Raw genomic sequence first — 22,779 nt, forward strand, 5'->3', positions numbered from 1 at the left:
AGGGCATAGGTTTAGGGTGAGAGGGGAAAGATATAAAAGAGACCTAAGGGGCAATATTTTCACACAGAGGGTGGTATGTGTATGGAATGAGCTGCCAGAGGAAGTGGTGGAGGCTGGTACAATTGCAACATTTAAAAGGAATTTGGATGGGTATATGAATAGGAAGGTTTGGAGGGATATGGGCCGGGTGCTGGTAGGTGGGACTAGATTGGGTTGGGATATCTGGTCGGTATGGACGGGTTGGACCGAAGGGTCTGTTTCCATGTTGGACATTTCTGTGACTCCAGTCTCAGATTTTCAGCATCTGCATGAATCACCCTCAGGCCCCGCCCCGTGACGTCACACATCCGTGTGCGCATGCGTCCACGGTCCCGGCCAAGATGGCGGATTTTCACCATCGAAATTGCAAAACATTTATCCACACGTTATTTTTCAAGGTGCTCGCTTCTCTCTGGAAGGGTTTATTCTCGGTCCGAATCCCTCTCCAGCTCCTGCAGCCTTGCCGTCTGGAAAAGCGCGTCTTTTCCCGTTTCCCACGGAGACAGACCCGGCACTGCGGCAGCACCGCCCTCGCCTGTAGTGAGTATAGAGCGTATTCCCCACCGCGGGGAATGCTGGGTAGGTACTCCGCCATTGAGGAGATTAACACAGAAGATTAATTCTGTTCATTAATAAGTTTCTCTTTCCTGTATTCCAATCTTCTGCTATCCAAATAATCTTTGGAAGAACACAATTAGCGGTTAGATAAATATCTTAAAATTTGAAGCATCTATCAAATCTCCCAAGTCATCTCTACAACATAACCTTGTCATTAAAATACTAATTCTCTCAAATCATTTGATCAATTCCCGTCCTCAACTGATGGTGGTAGATTTTGGAAACTCCTTGAATAGGTGGATATTTAACACTCAAGCCAAGGGTTTGTTTATTCTGAATGTCTCTCAACAGGTTTCTTTTGTCATCTCATTTTACAGAGAAGTGGAATTAATGAAAACTGAAGTGTTTGATGCCAGTTCTGTGCTAACCTCTCAGCTACAAGCTCCAGCCAGAGAGTTGACATTGAAGTACAATCACATTGATTCAGAGGTGAATGTTTTTGAACATTCATCTATAATTCAATAGTTAACTTGTTTTGCTGTGGTTCATTGGATAGGCCCTGGTATGATCCCCTTACTGTGGATCTGAATGCATACCCATGCATTATTCTGTTTCATCCCTGTCCTTCATGACAATCTCTTTGCCATTGTCCAACCTGCACTACCTTTAATAATGAGTGTTTTGACTTTCTGTGACAGTTTACTGTTATTCTTCCAGTCATGTTCAAATGAGGGTTTCATCACTGCAGGTCCCTGAGGTATGTGCTGTTAATTTATTCCACTCGTATGTGTGGCCTCCCTCACAAACATCACTCAGACTCACTTTATGCTCCCTCTCACACACACTATTCCCTTCCCTGCTCCTACCACCCAGCCACCTCCACAGGCTTTCATATTCTTCTGTCTGAACAGCCCTGCCTATGTATTTCACCTTGGGGGAACCTCACAGCCGTCCCGATCAGTTTAAACTCCTCCAGTCACTCCAAACCTCCCTATCACTGTCATCACCTCCAAACACTCCAAACCTCCCTATCACTGTCACCTCTTCCACACACTCCATACCTCCCGATCACTGTCACCACCTCCTAACACTCCAATCCTCCCTATCACTGTCACCACCTCCAAACACTCCAACCCTCCCTATCACTGTCACCTCCTCCAAACACTCCAATCCTCCCTATCTCTGTCACCTCCTCCACACACTCCAAACCTCCAGATCACTGTCACTTTCTCCAAACACTCCAACCCTCCCTATCACTGTCACTTCCTCCAACCACTCTAACCCTCCCTATCACTGTCACCACCTCCAAACACTCCAACCCTCCCTATCACTGTCACCTCCTCCAAACACTCCAATCCTCCCTATCTCTGTCACCTCCTCCACACACTCCAAACCTCCAGATCACTGTCACTTTCTCCAAACACTCCAACCCTCCCTATCACTGTCACTTCCTCCAACCACTCTAACCCTCCCTATCACTGTCACCTCCTCCAAACACTCCAACCCTCCCTATCACTCTCACTTCCTCCAAACACTCCAACCCTCCCTATCACTGTCAACTCCTCCAGTAACATCAACCCTCACTCTCACTGTCACCTCCTCCAAACACTCCAACCCTCCCTATCACTGTCAACTCCTCCAGTAACATCAACCCTCACTCTCACTGTCACCTCCTCCAAACACTCCAACCCTCCCTATCACTGTCACCTCCTCCATATACTCCAACCCTCCCTATCATTGTCACCTCCTCCAAACACTCCAACCCTCCCTCTCACTGTCACCTCCTCCACACACTCCAACCCTCCCTATCACTGTCACCTACTCCACACACTCCAACCCTCCCTATCACTGTCACCTCCTCCAAACACTCCAACCCTCCCTATCACTGTCACCTCCTCCAAACACTCCAACCCTCCCTACCACTGTCACCTCCTCCAAACACTCCAACCCTCCCTACCACTGTCACCTCCTCCAAACACTCCAACCCTCCCTACCACTGTCACCTCCTCCACACAGTCCATCCCTCACTATCACTGTCACCTCTTCCAGTCACTCTAAACCTTCCCTCCCAAACCTGCCTCTCACGGAACTTTGTTCAGTCATTCCAAACCACCCTTCTCCTGCCCTAATCTCTCTCCCACCCCCCCCCCGTCTTCCTCCCCCCAACTCCTTCCCCCCGTCTCCCTCCCCCATCACCTTACCTCCCCCGTCGTCTTACCCCCCTTTGCCTTCCCTCCGCCTTGTTGCCTTCCCCCACTATCTCCTTCCCCCCCCGTCTCCTTCCCCTGTCTCCTTCCCCCCGTCGCCTTCCCCCCCATCTCCTTCCCAACCCTGTCTCCTTCCCCCCACCCCGTCGCCATTCCCCCCATCGCCTCCCCCCACCCCTCCCGTCACCTTCCCCACCCCCTGGTTGCCTCCCCCCTGTCGCCTTCCCCCTGTCGCCTTCCCACTGTCACCCCCCCATCATCCCCCCACTCTCCCATCGTCCCCCTCCCCTAATTGTCCCCCCCATCATCATCCCATCCTCTCCCCCGCCCCCATCAAACCTGCCCCCTTCTGTCCACATCTGCCCCCACCCGTCCCCATCATTCCCCAGCAGACCTCATCTGTTTAATTCAGTCCCCACCCAGTACCGTCCGTCCCTTGTCCGTCCCCGCCAGAACCCATCTTTCCACACTGGTCCCCACCAGTTCCCCCAGTCCCCATCTTTCCCCACCGTTTCCCCCAGTCCCCACCTGTTCCCCTCTGTTCCCCTCTGTCCTGTGTCCCCACCAATCCGCATCTGACCCCATCAGAATCATCAGACCCCACCAGCCTCCGTGTCCCCACAGGTCCCACCAGTCCCAATGTGTCCCCACCAATCCCCCACCAGTCTCCATTTTTCCCCACCAGTCCCCGATCAGTCCCACCATTCCCCCCCATCCCCACAAGTCCCCATCAGAACCATTTGTCCCCCTCCTGTCTCCTTCTCTCCCCATCAGTTGCCACAAGAACCATCTGTCTCCCTCTGTCCCCTTCTCTCCCCATCTGGCCCCACCAGTCCCTGCAGTCTCCCTCTGTCCCCACCAGTCCCCATTATTCCCATTCTATCCTCATCAGTCCCTCTCTGTCCCTGTCAGTCACCACCAATCCATCTCTCCCCCCCCCTTCTCTCTCCCCCCCGTCACTCCCCCCCCACCGTCTCTCCCCCCCGTCTCTCCCCCCCCGTCTCTCCCCCCCGTCTCTCCCCCCCGTCTCTCCCCCCCCGTCTCTCCCCCCCCGTCTCTCCCCCCCCGTCTCTCCCCCCCGTCTCTCCCCCCCGTCTCTCCCCCCCCGTCTCTCCCCCCCCCGTCTCTCCCCCCCCCGTCTCTCCCCCCCCCGTCTCTCCCCCCCATCTCTCCCCCCCCGTCTCTCCCCCCCGTCTCTCCCCCCGTCTCTCCCCCCCGTCTCTCCCCCCCCGTCTCTCCCCCCCCGTCTCTCCCCCCCCGTCTCTCCCCCCCGTCTCTCCCCCCCGTCTCTCCCCCCGTCTCTCCCCCCCGTCTCTCCCCCCCCCGTCTCTCCCCCCCGTCTCTCCCCCCCCGTCTCTCCCCCCCCGTCTCTCCCCCCCCGTCTCTCCACCCCCGTCTCTCCCCCCCCGTCTCTCCCCCCCCGTCTCTCCCCCCCGTCTCTCCCCCCCGTCTCTCCCCCCCGTCTCTCCCCCCCCGTCTCTCCCCCACGTCTCTCCCCCCCGTCTCTCCCCCCCCCGTCTCTCCCCCCCCCGTCTCTCCCCCCCCGTCTCTCACCCCCCCCGTCTCTCCCACCCCCCCGTCTCTCCCACCCCCCCGTCTCTCCCACCCCCCCCGTCTCTCCCCCCCCCGTCTCTCCCCCCCCGTCTCTCTCCCCCCCCCGTCTCTCCCCCCCGTCTCTCCCCCCCCGTCTCTCCCCCCCCGTCTCTCCCCCCCCGTCTCTCCCCCCCCCGTCTCCCCCCCCGTCTCTCCCCCCCCGTCTCTCCCCCCCGTCTCTCCCCCCCGTCTCTCCCCCCCCGTCTCTCCCCCCCGTCTCTCCCCCCCCGTCTCTCCCCCCCCCGTCTCTCCCCCCCCGTCTCTCCCCCCCCGTCTCTCCCCCCCCCGTCTCTCCCCCCGCCTCTCCCCCCCCCGTCTCTCCCCCCCCGTCTCTCCCCCCCCCGTCTCTCCCCCCCCGTCTCTCCCACCCCCCCGTCTCTCCCACCCCCCCGTCTCTCCCACCCCCCTCCCGTCTCTCCCCCCCCCGTCTCTCCCCCCCCGTCTCTCCCACCCCCCTCCCGTCTCTCCCCCCCCCGTCTCTCCCCCCCCGTCTCTCCCCCCCCCGTCTCTCTCCCCCCCCGTCTCTCCCCCCCCGTCTCTCCCCCCCCGTCTCTCCCCCCCCGTCTCTCCCCCCCCGTCTCTCCCCCCCCCGTCTCTCCCCCCCCGTCTCCCCCCCGTCTCTCCCCCCCCGTCTCTCCCCCCCCGTCTCTCCCCCCCGTCTCTCCCCCCCGGCTCTCCCCCCCGCCTCTACCCCCCCGCCTCTACCCCCCCGCCTCTCCCTCTACCCCCCCGCCTCTCCCTCTACCCCCCCGCCTCTCCCTCCACCCCCGCGCCTCTCCCTCCACCCCCGCCTCTCCCTCCACCCCCGCCTCTCCCTCTCCCCACCTGTCACCACCAGGCCACCGTGTCGTCAATGAGCCCCATCCGTCCCCGCCGGTCCCCCGCCTGTCCCCCACTCTGGCCCCATCCTGTCCCCATCCTGTCCCCACCTGTCCCCCTCTTATCCTCCCTGTCCCCCTATCTTGCCCTCCATCCCTATCTCGCCCTATTCCCTCCAGTCCCCCTCTGTCCCTACCTCTCCCCATTTGACCCCTCCATCACTAGTCCCCCTCTGTCCTCACTAGTCCCCCTCTGTCCTCACTAGTCCCCCTCTGTCCTCACTAGTCCCCCTCTGTCCCCACCAGTCCCCCTCTGTCCCCCTCTGTCCTCACTAGTCCCCCTCTGTCCCCGCCCGTCCCCCTCTGTCCCCGCCCGTCCCCCTCTGTCCCCGCCCGTCCCCCGCTGTCCCCGCCCGTCCCCCGCTGTCCCCGCCCATCCCCCGCTGTCCCCGCCCGTCCCCCGCTGTCCCCGCCCGTCCGCCGCTTGTCCCCGCCAGTCCCTGCCTGTCCCCATCAGCCATCATCTGTCCACATTATTCCCCATCATGTCCCCATCTGTCCCCACCATTCCCATTCTATCCCCATCAGTTCCACCCATCCCCCTCTGTCCCCACCAGTTCCCACCTGTTGCCATCATTCCCATTCAGTCCACGTCAGTTCCCACCAGAACTCCTCTGTCCCCAGCAGGCCGCATCAGAACCCTGTATCCCCATCAGTCCCATTCACTCCCATTCTGTCCCCCTCTGTCCCTGCCAGTCCCCATCAGCCCCCATCAGCCATCATCTGTCCACATTATTCCCCATCTGTTCCCACCAGTCCCCATCATTCCCATTCTATCCCCATTAGTCATCATGTTGCCACCAAATCGTCTGTCCTGACTGGTCCCCATCGGTTCCCCTCTGTCCCTACCAGCCCCCACCTGTCCCCATCAGAATCATCTGTCCCCATCTGTCACCGCCTGTTCACACCAGGCCCACCAGCCCCTACCTGTTCACACCAGGCCCACCAGCCCCCACCTGTTCACACCAGGCCCACCAGCCCCTACCTGTTCACACCAGGCCCACCAGCCCCTACCTGTTCACACCAGGCCCACCAGCCCCTACCTGTTCACACCAGGCCCACCAGCCCCTACCTGTTCACACCAGGCCCACCAGCCCCTACCTGTTCACACCAGGCCCACCAGCCCCTACCTGTTCACACCAGGCCCACCAGCCCCTACCTGTTCACACCAGGCCCACCAGCCCCTACCTGTTCACACCAGGCCCACCAGCCCCTAACTGTTCACACCAGGCCCACCAGCCCCTACCTGTTCACACCAGGCCCACCAGCCCCTACCTGTTCACACCAGGCCCACCAGGCCCACCAGCCCCTACCTGTTCACACCAGGCCCACCAGCCCCTACCTGTTCACACCAGGCCCACCCGCCCCTACCTGTTCACACCAGGCCCACCAGCCCCTAACTGTTCACACCAGGCCCACCAGCCCCTACCTGTTCACACCAGGCCCACCAGCCCCTACCTGTTCACACCAGGCCCACCCGCCCCTACCTGTTCACACCAGGCCCACCAGCCCCCACCTGTTTACACCAGGCCCACCAGCCCCTACCTGTTTACACCAGGCCCACCAGCCCCTACCTGTTCACACCAGGCCCACCAGGCCCACCAGCCCCTACCTGTTCACACCAGGCCCACCAGCCCCTACCTGTTCACACCAGGCCCACACGCCCCCACCTGTTCACACCAGGCCCACCAGCCCCTACCTGTTCACACCAGGCCCACCAGCCCCTACCTGTTCACACCAGGCCCACCAGCCCCTACCTGGTCACACCAGGCCCACCAGCCCCTACCTGGTCACACCAGGCCCACCAGCCCCTACCTGTTCACACCAGGCCCACCAGCCCCTACCTGTTCACACCAGGCCCACCAGCCCCTACCTGTTCACACCAGGCCCACCAGGCCCTACCTGTTCACACCAGGCCCACCAGCCCCTACCTGTTCACACCAGGCCCACCAGCCCCTACCTGTTCACACCAGGCCCACCAGCCCCTACCTGTTCACACCAGGCCCACCAGCCCCTACCTGTTCACACCAGGCCCACCCGCCCCTACCTGTTCACACCAGGCCCACCAGCCCCTACCTGTTCACACCAGGCCCACCAGCCCCTACCTGTTCACACCATGCCCACCCGCCCCTACCTGTTCACACCAGGCCCACCCGCCCCTACCTGTTCACACCAGGCCCACCCGCCCCCACCTGTTCACACCAGGCCCACCCGCCCCCACCTGTTCACACCAGGCCCACCAGCCCCTACCTGTTCACACCAGGTCCACTAGGCCCACCAGCCCCTACCTGTTCACACCAGGCCCACCCGCCCCTACCTGTTCACACCAGGCCCACCAGCCCCTACCTGTTCACACCAGGCCCACCAGCCCCTACCTGTTCACACCAGGCCCACCAGCCCCTACCTGTTCACACCAGGCCCACCAGGCCCACCAGCCCCCACCTGTTCACACCAGGCCCACCAGCCCCTACGTGTTCACACCAGGCCCACCAGCCCCTACCTGTTCACACCAGGCCCACCAGCCCCTACCTGTTCACACCAGGCCCACCAGGCCCTACCTATTCACACCAGGCCCACCAGGCCCTACCTGTTCACACCAGGCCCACCAGCCCCTACCTGTTCACACCAGGCCCACCAGCCCCTACCTGTTCACACCAGGCCCACCAGCCCCCACCTGTTCACACCAGGCCCACCAGGCCCACCAGCCCCCACCTGTTCACACCAGGCCCACCAGCCCCTACCTGTTCACACCAGGCCCACCAGCCCCTACCTATTCACACCAGGCCCACCAGCCCCGACCTGTTCACACCAGGCCCACCAGCCCCGACCTGTTCACACCAGGCCCACCAGCCCCTACCTGTTCACACCAGGCCCACCAGCCCCTACCTGTTCACACCAGGCCGACCAGCCCCGACCTGTTCACACCAGGCCCACCAGCCCCGACCTGTTCACACCAGGCCGACCAGCCCCGACCTGTTCACACCAGGCCCACCAGCCCCGACCTGTTCACACCAGGCCCACCAGCCCCGACCTGTTCACACCAGGCCCACCCGCCCCTACCTGTTCACACCAGGCCCACCAGCCCCTACCTGTTCACAGCAGGCCCACCAGCCCTACCTGTTCACACCAGGCCCACCAGGCCCACCCGCCCCTACCTGTTCACACCAGGCCCACCAGCCCCTACCTGTTCACACCAGGCCCACCAGCCCCTACCTGTTCACACCAGGCCCACCAGCCCCTACCTGTTCACACCAGGCCCACCAGCCCCCACCTGTTCACACCAGGCCGACCAGCCCCCGCCTGTTCACACCAGGCCCACCAGCCCCCGTCTGTTCACACCAGGCCCACCAGGCCCACCCGCCCCCACCTGTTCCCATCAGTTCCAATCTGTCCCCACCAGTCCGCATCTGTCCCCACCCATCCCCCTCTGACCCCAATTCTCCCCGCCAGTCCCCCGTCCCCCCATTCTTTCCCTGCTCCCCATCTCTCCCCACCGTTCCCCCCCGTCCCCCCCCGTCCCCACCCCGTCGTCCTCCTGTTCCCAGCAGTCCCCCTCCGTCCCCATCAGTTGTCATCAGAGTTCTCTGTTTCCCCCCATCCCTCCCGTCCCCCTCTGTCCCCACCATCCACAACATTCCCCATCTGTTCCCACCAGTCCCCATCATTCCCATTCTATCCCCGCCAGTCCCCCTCTGTCCCCGTCTGTTGCCATCAGTCGCCACCAGACCACACCTGTCCCCCCCAATCCCCGTCAGTCGCCATTCATCCCCCCCTGTCCCCACCATTCCCATTCATCCCCACCATTCCCATTCATCCCCCCCTGTCCCCACCATTCCCATTCATCCCCCCCTGTCCCCACCATTCCCATTCGTCCCCCCCTGTCCCCACCATTCCCATTCATCCCCCCCTGTCCCCACCATTCCCATTCATCCCCCCCTGTCCCCACCATTCCCATTCGTCCCAACCTGTCCCCACCATTCCCATTCATCCCCCCCTGTCCCCACCATTCCCATTCATCCCCCCCTGTCCCCACCATTCCCATTCATCCCCACCTGTCCCCACCATTCCCATTCGTCCCCCCCTGTCCCCACCATTCCCATTCATCCCCACCATTCCCATTCATCCCCCCCGTCCCCACCATTCCCATTCATCCCCACCATTCCCATTCATCCCCACCATTCCCATTCATCCCCCCCTGTCCCCACCATTCCCATTCGTCCCAACCTGTCCCCACCATTCCCATTCATCCCCCCCTGTCCCCACCATTCCCATTCATCCCCCCCTGTCCCCACCATTCCCATTCATCCCCACCATTCCCATTCATCCCCCCCTGTCCCCACCATTCCCATTCATCCCCACCTGTCCCCACCATTCCCATTCATCCCCCCCTGTCCCCACCATTCCCATTCGTCCCAACCTGTCCCCACCATTCCCATTCATCCCCCCCTGTCCCCACCATTCCCATTCGTCCCCACCTGTCCCCACCATTCCCATTCATCCCCACCATTCCCATTCATCCCCCCCTGTCCCACCATTCCCATTCATCCCCCCATGTCCCCACCATTCCCATTCATCACCACCTGTCCCCACCATTCCCATTCGTCCCCCCCTGTCCCCACCATTCCCATTCATCCCCACCATTCCCATTCATCCCCCCCGTCCCCACCATTCCCATTCATCCCCCCCTGTCCCCACCATTCCCATTCATCCCCCCCCGTCCCCACCATTCCCATTCATCCCCCCCCTGTCCCCACCATTCCCATTCATCCCCCCCCTGTCCCCACCATTCCCATTCATCCCCACCATTCCCATCTGTCCCCCCCTGTCCCCACCATTCCCATTCGTCCCCCCCCGTCCCCACCATTCCCATTCGTCCCCACCTGTCCCCACCATTCCCATTCGTCCCCCCCTGTCCCCACCATTCCCATTCATCCCCCCCTGTCCCCACCATTCCCATTCATCCCCCCCTGTCCCCACCATTCCCATTCGTCCCCACCTGTCCCCACCATTCCCATCTGTCCCCACCTGTCCCCACCATTCCCATTCATCCCCACCATTCCCATTCGTCCCCCCCTGTCCCCACCATTCCCATTCATCCCCACCTGTCCCCATCAGTTCCCCCCGTCCCCCTTTGTCCCCATCTCTCCCCATTTGTTCCCATCTCTCCCCATCTGACCCCGGCAGTCCCCCCGACCCCATCAGTCGCCATCAGAATTATCTGTCCCCCCCCCCGTCCCCCCTCCCCCGTCACCACCAGTCCCCATCATTCCCATTCAGTCCCCCTCTGTTCCCACCAGTCCCCATTCGTTGCCACCAGACCCCATCTGTCGCCATCATTCCCATTCAGTCCCCACCCGTCGCCACCCGTCCCGACTCATTCCCATCAAATCCTGAGGGTTCTCCCTGAATATAACTGGAATAACCCGAACACTGAGATAACAACCAGAACCAGGTGAATGGGGAGGATTCTGCAGTGAGCATCTCCCTAGCCCCTGTCCCAATGTCAAAACACTCCCATGGTCACCCCCCTGCCCTGGTCAGTGTTATAATCCAGGACCAGAGCTCGGAATCAATGGGACCTTTGTTTTGGGATCAGGAATTTGCTTTCCCACCAAGACCATCTTCCCTTCCCCCACCCCTCTCTGCCTTCCACAAGGACCGTTCCCTTTGACACTCCTTGGGTTTGTATCACTCTCACCCCCCAAACGCCCAGGTACCTTCCCCTGTCACCAGAAAAGATACAAACCCTGCTGTTACACCCCCAGCCCCCTCAGCTCCATCCCGGGCCCCCAACCCCTTCTTCCAGGGGAGACAGAGGTTCACCTGCCTCTCCTCCAACCATGTTTCCAGCATCAGGTGCTCCCGGTGTGGGCTTCTCGACATCAGGAAGACCCAATGGAAACTTAGGGAACGGTTCACTGAGCATCACACCGGGCCCAGAGGGGCTGACCAGACCCCCCAGTCACCGCCCAGTTCACTTCCCCCCCAACATGACCATCCTCGACCTCCTGCATTACCACAACAAACCACACCACAAATTGGAGGAACAACATCTCATCCCCCTCCTGGGAAACCTACAGTCTGGAGGACTCAACACGGAGTCCTCCAATTTCAAGTAACCTCCTTCCCCTGCTCCCTCCCACCAACTGGATTCATTCCTCCCATTGTCCAACCAGGTGGGACCCTCTACCTGTCCTCACCCCCTTCGCCCTCATTTCCCCCACCCTGACCTGTTCCACCCCTTCGTCCTCCCTCCCCCTCACCCTCCCACCCTATCCTCCTTCCCCCCCATCCTCCCTCCCCCTCCCACCCCATCCTCCCTCCCCCTCCCACCCCATCCTCCCTCCCCCTCCCCCCATCCTTCCTCCCCCTCCCCCCATCCTTCCTCGTCCTCCCTCCCCCTTCGTCCTCCCTCCCCCCTTCGTCCTCCCTCCCCCCTTCGTCCTCCCTCCCCCCTTCGTCCTCCCTCCCCCCTTCGTCCTCCCTCCCCCCTTCGTCCTCCCATTCCCTCTACCTCCCTCCCCACCCCCTCTACCTCTCTCCCCACCCCCTCCCCACTCCCTCTACCTCTCTCCCCACCCCCTCCCCACTCCCTCTACCTCCCTCCCCACTCCTTCCCTCCCCCTTCCTCCCTCTCCTGTCGGTCCCTCTCTCCGTTGTTCCACTCCCTTTCCATTCTGTTTTTTGGCCCATCCGTCTTTCTCTGGCCCCCTCCCTCCTTGTTCCTGCCCTCTGAACGTCCCCCTACGTATATAAAAGCCCCTCTGTGTCCGATATACCCTCCTCATGGACCTCCCCCAATACCCGTCCAGGGGGTACAGGAGCCTGTGGGGACTGACTGAGACCAGAATCCCTGATGGCTCACAGTCCAGGAGGAGGATATTCAGCCCATCGTGTCTATCCCCCCTTCTATTAACGGCCCAGTGTCCTGCCCCCCTGGGTTTTGCCCCTGAATGGCCCCTGACTGAATCCCCGTTCTGACAGAGACCGCTCCTCACTGATAGCCCACCGCGTCCCCACACAGTGAGCATGTGCAGACACTCACTGGCCTTTTGACTGACTGTGGATGGGCACAGCAAGATCCCACTCTCCAGCAATTTCGTCACTTCCCCCCCCCCCATGCCCCAATCTCACTCAAAGGGGTTTTACCTGACACCCCCTGCTCCCTAGTTTTCCATAAGGATTCCCCCTAATTATTTGCCCTCCCAAAGTTTTGTCCCCACCCCTGGATGTTATGTCTGTTCCTAATTTGGCAGCACCCCCTCCCCCACCCACCCCTTTATGTTGGGGGGACACAGTGAGTACGTGCAGACACTCAGTGACCTTTTGAGGGACTGCTTCACTGCCCCTCACTCCCTGAGACAGGGACTTTACATAAACCTCCCCCCCATCACATTTTCACTCTATTGTGCCGCCCCCCCCCCCCGCCAATTATATTCCTGACCACAATTCCCAATCCCCCCATGTTCAGTCTCTCCCCCACTTCGGAGGGGGTTTCCAGCCGTCCCCATTTATTTCCCTTTCCAATCCACGCCCCCACCAAATATTGCCCCCCAATATTCTGTTCCCCCTACATTTACCACCCCCTTCTTCTGTAACCCCACAGCCCCCCATCTTCGGTAAATTTGTGACCCCACCCACAATTTTCCACCCCCCTGGAATTTTCCAGCCCCCCCTATTTTCCCCTCCTTCCCCAATCTAATTGCCCCTCTCCCCCTGTGTACCTTCATTTACTCCCTACCCACCCCACTGTCCCCTCTGCCCATACTCCCCTATCTCTGCATAAAAGCCCCCTCTGTGTCTCCATTGTGTACAATTCTCCCACCCTCCCTCACCACCCCCACCCCTCACTGTGTCCCAGGCCCTGGGCTGGGGGGGGAGCACAGGGAGTATGTGCAGAGACTTACCGGCCATTCGACTGTGTGTGTCTTCATGCACAGCAAGATCCCAGTCCCCAGGCTTCCCCCCTGCCCCACTCCACCCTGAGAAAGGGGCTTTCTTTCCCCCCACCCACACCCACAGTTTTGACAACAACAGGAGTCCCAGGGAACAGCAAGATCCCACTGTGTTTATGATACGTGCAATACCACACGATACTGAGTCCAAATCTCCCTTCGGGACAGGAGGACAGGGAGGGAGGGCTGGGGGCATACAGACAGATAGAGAGAGGGACAGAGACCGAGGTGGGGAGAGAACACAAACAAGATTAGGGACAGAGAATTGGAGACAGACACAGAAAGAGAGAAAATCCCAGGGTTGGCGGTGTGAGGGAGGGAGACAGGGAGATGGAAGTTGATTAAATCCGAGCCAAGATCTTTTGAATCAAAAAACAAGAAAAACAAACAAAATCCCATCACTGAGTGACTTCCCAAAGCTCCCGATTTTATCAGCACTTCCCCCTGATTTTAAACCCAGAGAATGGGAACAGATTTCACTGGGACCCAGGGGGTCAATGCTTTCTGACTGAGACCCCCAACCCCACCCCAAGGGTTTATATTCTGAGACTCGATGGAAGGGAGTTGGTCTCAGAGCCTGGATCTTGTCCCTCCCTCCGTGTTTAACCTGCCCCTTCCAGCTGCTTCTCTCCCTCTCTCCCACCTTCCCTCACACTGTCTCTCTTTCTCCTTCACTCCTTCCCATCTGTTTCCCTCTCTCATTCTCTCTCTTCTCCCCCACCTCTCTCTCCCTGTCCCTATCCCCCTCTCCATCTCTCCGCTCAGCTTCCTCCTGTTCTCGAGAATGGATTGTTCTCTCTCTCTCTCTCTCTCTCTCTCTCTCTCTCCATTCCCCTCCGTTCTGATTGAAATGCCCTCCCCTCCCTCCCTCCCTCCCATTTAAAGTGTGTTCCCATCTCCCCGCCCTGTCCTGTAGACATTAGCCCCCTCACTATCACATTGTGGAGGGAGGGGGAGGAGAGGTGGGGCGGGGGGTGGTCTGGGCTGGGGAAAGGAGGGATGATACACCCCACCCACTATCAGACCATCAGCAAACGGAGCCCGGGCCCTTTGGACAGACTCCTGTGATGTGTAAGGGGCAACCTGCAGGCTGAGGGGCGCACAGCAAGATCCAACAGGAAGCTGGGTGTGGCATACCTGGGTATTTCCTCATCTTTACCCCCTGCGAGAACTAGTGCCATCCCCCAGCAACAACCCCTCCCCATATCAACCACTCCACAAGCAAAATGCCCCCCATGTAATTTTCACACAGCAAGATCCCAATAATACCATCACTTTCCAAATCCAGTTTCTGATCATGAGTCTCTCTCTGTCTGTCTCTCCCTGCCTGGAATCCCACATCCTGTCCTCCACACCCCACCCCATTAAAATGACGACAAGTCACAGGGTGGGCTATTGATGCACAGTGCAATCCCACAGGGTAGTCCCCTTCGTGCTCCACAATGTGCTCAAATCCCACTTTACATCCAACAGGAGGCTGTGGATTTCTGTGTGTGGGACGGTTTTATTTGTTTGAAAAATCAACCAAAGAAAGACCGAGAGAGAGAGAGATCCCCTCCCAGATACCTGGGGAATTGGCGAACCTGTGTCTTTTCTGTGCGATTATCACATTTGGTCACCCTGGTTGCAACGTAGGCCACTCTGCAGGTAGTTTGAGACACAGCAAGATCCCACATGTAGCATTATTCTGATATTAGAAGAAGTCTTTGGAGAAAGTTTCTCATTTAAGGTTTTACTTCCCTCCTTGGGGAGTCCTGTCTGTCAGATACTCACTGGGGATTGATGTGTTTGTGTCAAATCCCAGGGCCCCAGTTACTTTAACTCCAGGCTTCAAATCTGTTTAAAAATGACAGGGCTGCAATCTGACAGGAGCCAGTTACCCAGTGGCCCCTAAAACCCAGGGTCCCCCAGAGGAGATTAAACCTCGGGGTAAATAAACACACAACTCACGTGGGCCCCCACGGGGTGCAGCCTATCGACCAGGCCTCAGGCCTCAGGCCCGTGCTCCCCCTCTGGAGAAAGCTCTTGTTCAAAGGTCTCCTGATCCCAAAGTTTCTCTCTTTGAATCTTCAAGGGGCCAGCAACATCCCATGGGAGGAAAGAGACAGCATTCATTGAAAGGCAAAGGAGGAAAATTATTACAGAGCGATAGCACAGCAAGATCCCAGGTTTCCCCCTCTCTCTGTGACATAGAAAATTTCCCAGCGACATCCAAACACAAACATATCGGGTGATGAGCTGAGTTTTCATTCCAAAGCTTTGGAGAAACTTTGAGATACCAGGTTACCTGATTAAAACACTCACTGCTTGCAATGACGGCATTGGGGCAGCTGGTGCACAGCAAGATCCCACATGCAACAATGCAGCAGCAGCTAATTACTCTGATCATTTCCCCCTCTGTGATGCTGCTTCAGTTTAATTATTTCCTGTCACCCCAGAATCAAACATTGCAGAATTTCACAATCTCAAAACACCTCTCCCTCTCTCTCCCCTTCTGTTTCCCCTGCTCTCTCAATTTTTCAAATCTCTCTCTCACTCTCTTTCTCTCACTGTTGTATTTTCTCACCCTACCCTCTCTGTAACCAATATTACTCTGACATTATGACAAGTCTTTAGAGAGTGTCACATCATTTGGGTTTTAATTCCCCCTCTCAGATCCTGGGGATGGACATAGAGTCAAAGAGATGTACAGAACGGAAACAGACCCTTCGGTCCAACCCGTCCATACCGACCTGATATCCCAACCCAATCTAGTCCCACCTGCCATCACCCGGCCCATATCCCTCCAAACCCTTCCTATTCATATACCCATCCAAATGTCTTTTAAATGTTGCAATTGTACCAGCCTCCACCACATCCTCTGGCAGCTCATTCCATACACGTACCACCCTCTGCGTGAAATTGTTGCCCCTTAGGTCTCTTTTATATCTTTCCCCTCTCACCCTAAACCTATGCCCTCTAGTTTTGGACTCCCCGACCCCAGGGAAAATACTATGTCTATTTATCCTATCCATGCTCCTCATAATTTTGTAAACCTCTATAAGGTCATCCCTCAGCCTCCGATGCTCCAGGGAAAACAGCCCCAGCCTGTTCAGCCTCTCCCTGTAGCTCAAATCTTCCAACTCTGGCAACATCCTTGTAAATCTTTCAACCCTTTCAAGTTTCACAACATCTTTCCGATTGGAAGGAGACCAGAACTGCACGCAATATTCCAACAGTGGCCTAACCAATGTCCTGTACAGCTGCAACATGACCTCCCAACTCCTGTACTCAATACTCTGACCAATAAAGGAAAGCATACCAAACACCTTCTTCACTATTCTACCTACCTGCGACTTCACTTTCAAGGAGGTATGCACCTGGACTCCAAGGTCTCTTTGTTCACCAACACTCCCTAGGACCTTACCATTAAGTGTATAAGTCCTGCTAAGATTTGCTTTCCCAAAATGTAGCGCCTCACATTTATCTGAATTAATCTCCATCTGCCACTTCTCAGCCCATTGGCCCATCTGGTCCAGATCCTGTTGTAATCTGAGGTAACCCTGTTCACTGTTCACTACACCTCCAATTTTGGTGTCATCTGCACTAACTGTACCTCTTATGCTCGCATCCAAATCATTTATGTAAATGACAAACTTTAACACCAGGCTTCAAACCTGTTTAAAAATGACAGGGCCGCAATCTGACAGTAGCCAGTTAACCAGATGCCCCTAAAGCCCAGGAACCCCAGAGGAGATTAAACCTCGGGGTAAATAAACACACAATCCATGTCGGCCCCCACGGGGTGCAGCCTGTCGACCAGGCCTCAGGCCTCAGAACCACGTCTCCCTCTGGAGCTTGGCCAAGGCTTCCCTCGGCCTGAACATTTTGGATCTTCACGTTGCAGCTTTCCCAACAAAAGTTCATCGGGATAAAAGAAGGAAAAGATTACTTGTAAGGGAATGTGAGAGCATTTTGAAGGCAAGTTACACAGCAAGATCCCAGGTTTAAAATCACCCCCGTCCATCCCCAATGTATTAATGTATCGAACACAGTCAGCAGTTAGGATGGAACATGGTGTGGGAGCAGATCTTCCCAGGGATTGGAGGAGGATAGTGAGGGAAAGGCATCAGATTCTTACACTCAGCAGTGACCTGGGATCAATTGCCTTTTACTGAAAACATTTCCCAACTTGTATGTGCCTGGAGCTCCCTCCAGTCTGAAAGTCTCATTCATCTCTATCATGTCTCCTGTCTCTGACCCAATGGTATATTCATTCCCAGGATAGGGACAACATGGGGCTAGATACAGAGTAAATCTCCCTCCACACTGTCTGCATCGAATACTCCCAGCACATGTGCAGCATGGGGTTAGATACAGAGTATAGATCCCTCTGCACTGTTCCTATCAAACACACACAGGATCGGGACAGCATGGGGTTAGGTACAATGTTAGGCAGCATTGTAGACAGTGCAGATGGTACCTTAACATTACAAAGGGATATCGATAGATTGGGTGAATGGGCAAAGCTGTGTTAGATGGAGTTCAGTGTCAGCAAGTGTGTGGGTATCAGGTTGGAGTACAGAGAGGGAGGTTTACAAGAATGATCCTGGAGCTCAGGGATTACATTCTGAGGGGAGACTGGACAAATGAGGCCGTTTTCCTCCAGAATTGAGAAAGCTAAGGGGTGATCTGATCAAAGCCTTCAAGGAATAAACAGAATGAGACAGGATCAATCAAGATCAACGATTCCCACAGGTTGGAGATTCTAGACCAAGAGGGAACAGAGTCTGAGAATGAGGGCCCAGAGTGTTCAGGAGAGATGGTAGGAAGCACTTTAACACACACAGGGTGGGAGAGGTTTGGGACTCTCTTCCACAAACAGCAGTGGATGCTGGATCAGTCGTTGAGGTTAAATCAGAGAGAGATACATGTTTATTCAGTGAAGATATTGAGGGATATGGGCCAAAGGAAGGAATGTGGAGTTAGGCCACAGATTAGTCATGATCCCATTGAATGATGGAACAGGCTCGAGGGGCTGAATGGCCTCCTCCTGTTCCTATGTTCCAAAATAACGATCCTCCTGCACTTTCCCTATCAACCCCTCCCAGGGCAGGGACAGGATGGGGTTAGATACACAGTAAAGCTCCCTTTTCTGTATCACCATCAACCCTTCCCAGGGTAGGGTCGGAACAGGGTTAGATACAGAGTAAAGCTCCCCCTACACTGTCCCCATCAACCCATCCCAGGATTGTTTAATGGAGCTTTAATATTTGAAAATGCTTCTATTATTCTGTCATTCACTGTCCCTCAGTAACTGTGTGCGCGTTCGTGCGTGCATATGTGAGAGACTGAGAGAGAGAAACGGAGACAGAGACCAGGGCCCTGCATTACTGGGTCAGGTAGTGTTGTGGAGAAACTATAGAGAACCACCAGGAGACGCAGAGAGTTCTTCAAGAAATAAGTCTTTTATTTGCAAACAAAAAACCATGACACTGAGAAAGCAGATTCTCGAATGCCCCCGAACCTCAGGGTCCGTGGATTTTTATATAATTTTTGATCATGTTTCTGTGAGCTTGTCAGCATGACCAACTATCTTAATCAAAGTATCTCACTCCAGCTCCACAATAAACCAGTGATGTTAGTTCCCATTACCTCTTTAGTTGTACATTCTACTTGATGTTATTCGAATGTCATGATTAGATATTTATTGCGAACTCTGCTGCAGTGATCTTCCATTGCAGACTAACCTGTCATGATAGATATTTAGCTATTCCATCTATTACAATAGTCTCCTGTCTCAAGCTGACTCGACTAACTATTAGTTAGATATTTTAATGTCATATCCCAAATATTTCCGGTCCCAATCCTGTCATAATAACACTTACCAGAGAAACTTGCTTTATTCCTAGTGTTATCTCATCTGGCCATAGTGACCCTTCAGACTTAACCTTACTCTGCTAATGGGTGTCAGAATGTTCCACTATGGTTATCCCATCCTGCCCCTGCATTCCACAGACCACAGATTCCCAGTGGTCTTCATGCTTTAACCCTTCCTATGGTTTCATGGTCTTTATTTTCCATTGACCTCACTCCAACAACAATACCATTTATTAGTTAAACAGGATGGAAGACAGCATCAATTCTCAGGAAGTGTTTTACTGTTTCTGTTTTTGTTAAAACACTTGGGCGGTGTGCTGGCTCAGTCAGGAGACTGTCTGTGTGGTGTTTGCACATTCACCCTGTGTCTGCGTGGGTTTCCTCCGGGTGCTCCGGTTTCCTCCCACAGTCCAAAGATGTGTAGGTCAGGTGGATTGGTCATGCTCAATTGCCCGTAGTGTTCGGTACATTAGTCAGAGGGAAATTGGCCTGGGTGGGTTACTCTCCGGAGGGTCGGTGTGGATTGTTTCCACACTGTCGGGAATCTAATCTATTTATGACATAACATCATACATAGTAATCTGAGATTGACCAGGTTCTGAATTTATTGTTACAATGGTTAAAGACTGTCACCTATATGCCCATCTCTCGTCAACTGGTCTGTTGAATTTCCCTCATGTTTTGCTCGATATACCAAGTGGGAAGTTGCTCAGTGACATCTTAGTTAGGTTACTCCGAAGTCCAAGCCCTCAAACAATAAAGTGCTCCTTTGAGATTAAATTTAAAGGTGTTTCTCTGCAAATGGCCAGACTCAAAATGATCACAGCAGATTCAGCCTTCACTTCACAGCAAAGTATCATCTTCCTTTAAATGGGAATATACATCATCTTAAAAGCTAAGGAAATAATTGTGACTTTAAATAAATACTTCCAGTAACTAACATAATCCAATAAATATTGCATACCTTTTGATATTTTTTACTGGAACTGTTAAGCTCAGACTATTATAAAGTTGTTTAAAACATAAGGAACTACAACTACATTAACATTGAAATGACTAATGTGGACTATTAGACCACTCACAACATTCTTAAGCAGGCAGCCCAGAGCATAACATTGCAGTTTGTTTCGATAAGTGTACAGTGAAAATTACCTGGAATAAAATAGCTCGGTTGCTGACTAGATTTTAAACAGGCACAATCATTACTCACAAAATTACACAAAGAACAAAGAACCCCTACAGAACCCCACCTATCCAGCTCGACGTAATTATGCTGTTCCGAGTACATCAGTTCCAATGTTAAACACCAGTATCAATGCTTCAAGTTGAAGTTGGAGGGCAGAAAAGAGAGTTTCTACACAACTCCCTGTTGAACTTTGCAAACCTGTTCAGCTTAGCTCAGCTAAAGAGCTGACCACTGCCCTTTGATTATGTCGGTGAGTTGTCAAGCACGATCACTTTGGCCTGAAGGCTCATCTGTTTACATGTAAACAAAAGGCCTCTTCAAATCCTTTTTATCTCTGTACCACACCAGACTGATCGGAACCTGCACCCCCCCCCCCCCCCCCTCCACCTCCAACAAAAAATCAAGGACAGAGTCTCCTTGAGCCAAGGAACAGCTTTCAGATAAAAATGGACGAGTTTTGTGACACTAAAGAAAGTCCACATTTTTGTTTCAAATGCAATCCCACTGTCTCTGATTACAGATAGTAGCTTTAATTTGGACCCTTGCCAAGTCTAACCTCAATCCTCCAATGTGTAGTCAGCAAACAATCAAACTGCAAGGTCTTGCTTCTTTCAGCAGAAGGACTGCAGTAGTTATTGGGGAGACAGACAGAGGAAGCCGAATCCAGACTGATTAATTCACCAGACTTGGTGCAGTTAATATACTGGTGCAATTATTTTCTGCTCACAACATTTAAAATTCAGTCCTCAGTGATCTTTGTTCAGTCTCATTCAACGATGCATGGTTCATCGCAGCTTCTCCCAAGAATTGGGATACAATGTCAGGACAATAAACTTTCCCAAAGTTATTAAGGTTCGAGGGAATGCAGTGAATTGTCACTTTGTTTCAGCACCTGTCAACACAAGTTGTCACCTGCTCCTTTTTCAAATGCACACACTTTTGTTCCACACACAAATCTCTTCACATCACCAAAATCATTTTTCTTGTTTCATATTATCTATTTTTTAAAAATATTACACATTCTGGACAAGATGGATTTTGGCCTGCATTGATGCAGCAATATTCTATAATTTAAAACCAGCTTTCAGGGGAATATCAATAATGGTTTGAACTCACACCAAGCATAGCACAATAGTGTCTGCTGTTCAAATTTTTTTTAAAATCCTGCGCTAACATGCCTCAGCAATGTGTAACTTTTCCACTGTCTTGTGGACTCTAGTGAGACCGTCAATCAAGGAGTATACAGTGGGATTTAGGTAAAGTATTGTTACTTCTGCAATCATAATTACTTGAGCAAGGTAAATACACTCACACCAGTGGAGAATTGTTTCAACCAAGAGCTGAGTTAACAAGAATGAAAACTATGTGAAGGAAATATATAATTGTTTTTGTATTATCTCAGATGTGCATACAAGAATGAAACATGCCTGTAAACAATGGTAGATGTTATAGACAAATAGATAAGGTGCTGTGAGGGTGGAGGTTAAGCCAGATATGCCTGTACAAACAGTAGTTCGAAGCATCTGTTTCCCACTTCTGTAAAAACAAAAACAAACCCCAATTATAGGGTCATAGAGCTCAATATGGATGAGGAATGGGAGGGAATGTTACAAGGGAAACAGATGGCAGTGAAGGAGGATATACCTAACAATGGGCCGCAGCAGGATGTGGTGAAATGGCCAAGCAAGACTTCTACTTTGTTATGTACAAGGCTGGATACGGCAAGAGATAAACAACAGTAATGGGCACCGGGTTGGGAGGAGTGAATCCTATATAAGATATGGACTTGCTAAACTCTGGGTGCCTTACGGCAGGCACCACGCTTGCAAGTGTATCATAAACAATACTGATTGCTTCAGATCTTGTCTCTGACTGAAATTATTGAAGTGCATGAGCTTTGTTTCTCAAAACTGGGGGTTCATCCGGGATATTCTTCCATTGCTGGGGGGAGTGGCTGGCCCTGGACACTGGGAAGACATGTCCCGTTCCCGATTGAGGAGCGGTCTCGTGTCCCAGTTTGGTCCGCTCCCTTGGGTGACTGGTATGAATCCCACAAGAGAGACATCTGAATCAGACAGTGAACGGAGGTCGATAGAAAATACAGCAGAAAGGGGCAAGGCAACTCTGTGCACAGACCAAGGTAAGAAACCTGACTTTTAAGTATTGCCTTGGTGGCTGAGAAAAGGGGTATTTAATCGCTGAGGGACTGGCGAGGGTCCTGGGAAATGGAGGGTAGGCAGAGTAAGTCAAACTGTGACAAAGTAAAGGAAGAAAAAGTCCCTGCTAACATTCCTCCAGAAAGTCCGTTGGGGAGGATGTTGCGGGAATGCACAAGTAAGACTTGTACAAGGGAAAAAGATAAAAAGAAAATGATGAAATATTGTTGTTTATTATGGACCAAAGAACCAATCCTTCGTCCGGCTGTCTTCTGACCAAAGTATGGTTCAGACGAGGATTGGGCATATCAGTATTTAGATTTGTATGTGAATGAAAAACAACCTTTT

This window comes from Chiloscyllium punctatum, chromosome 16 (assembly GCF_047496795.1).
Source record: "Chiloscyllium punctatum isolate Juve2018m chromosome 16, sChiPun1.3, whole genome shotgun sequence".
Classification (NCBI taxonomy): Eukaryota; Metazoa; Chordata; class Chondrichthyes; order Orectolobiformes; family Hemiscylliidae; genus Chiloscyllium; species Chiloscyllium punctatum.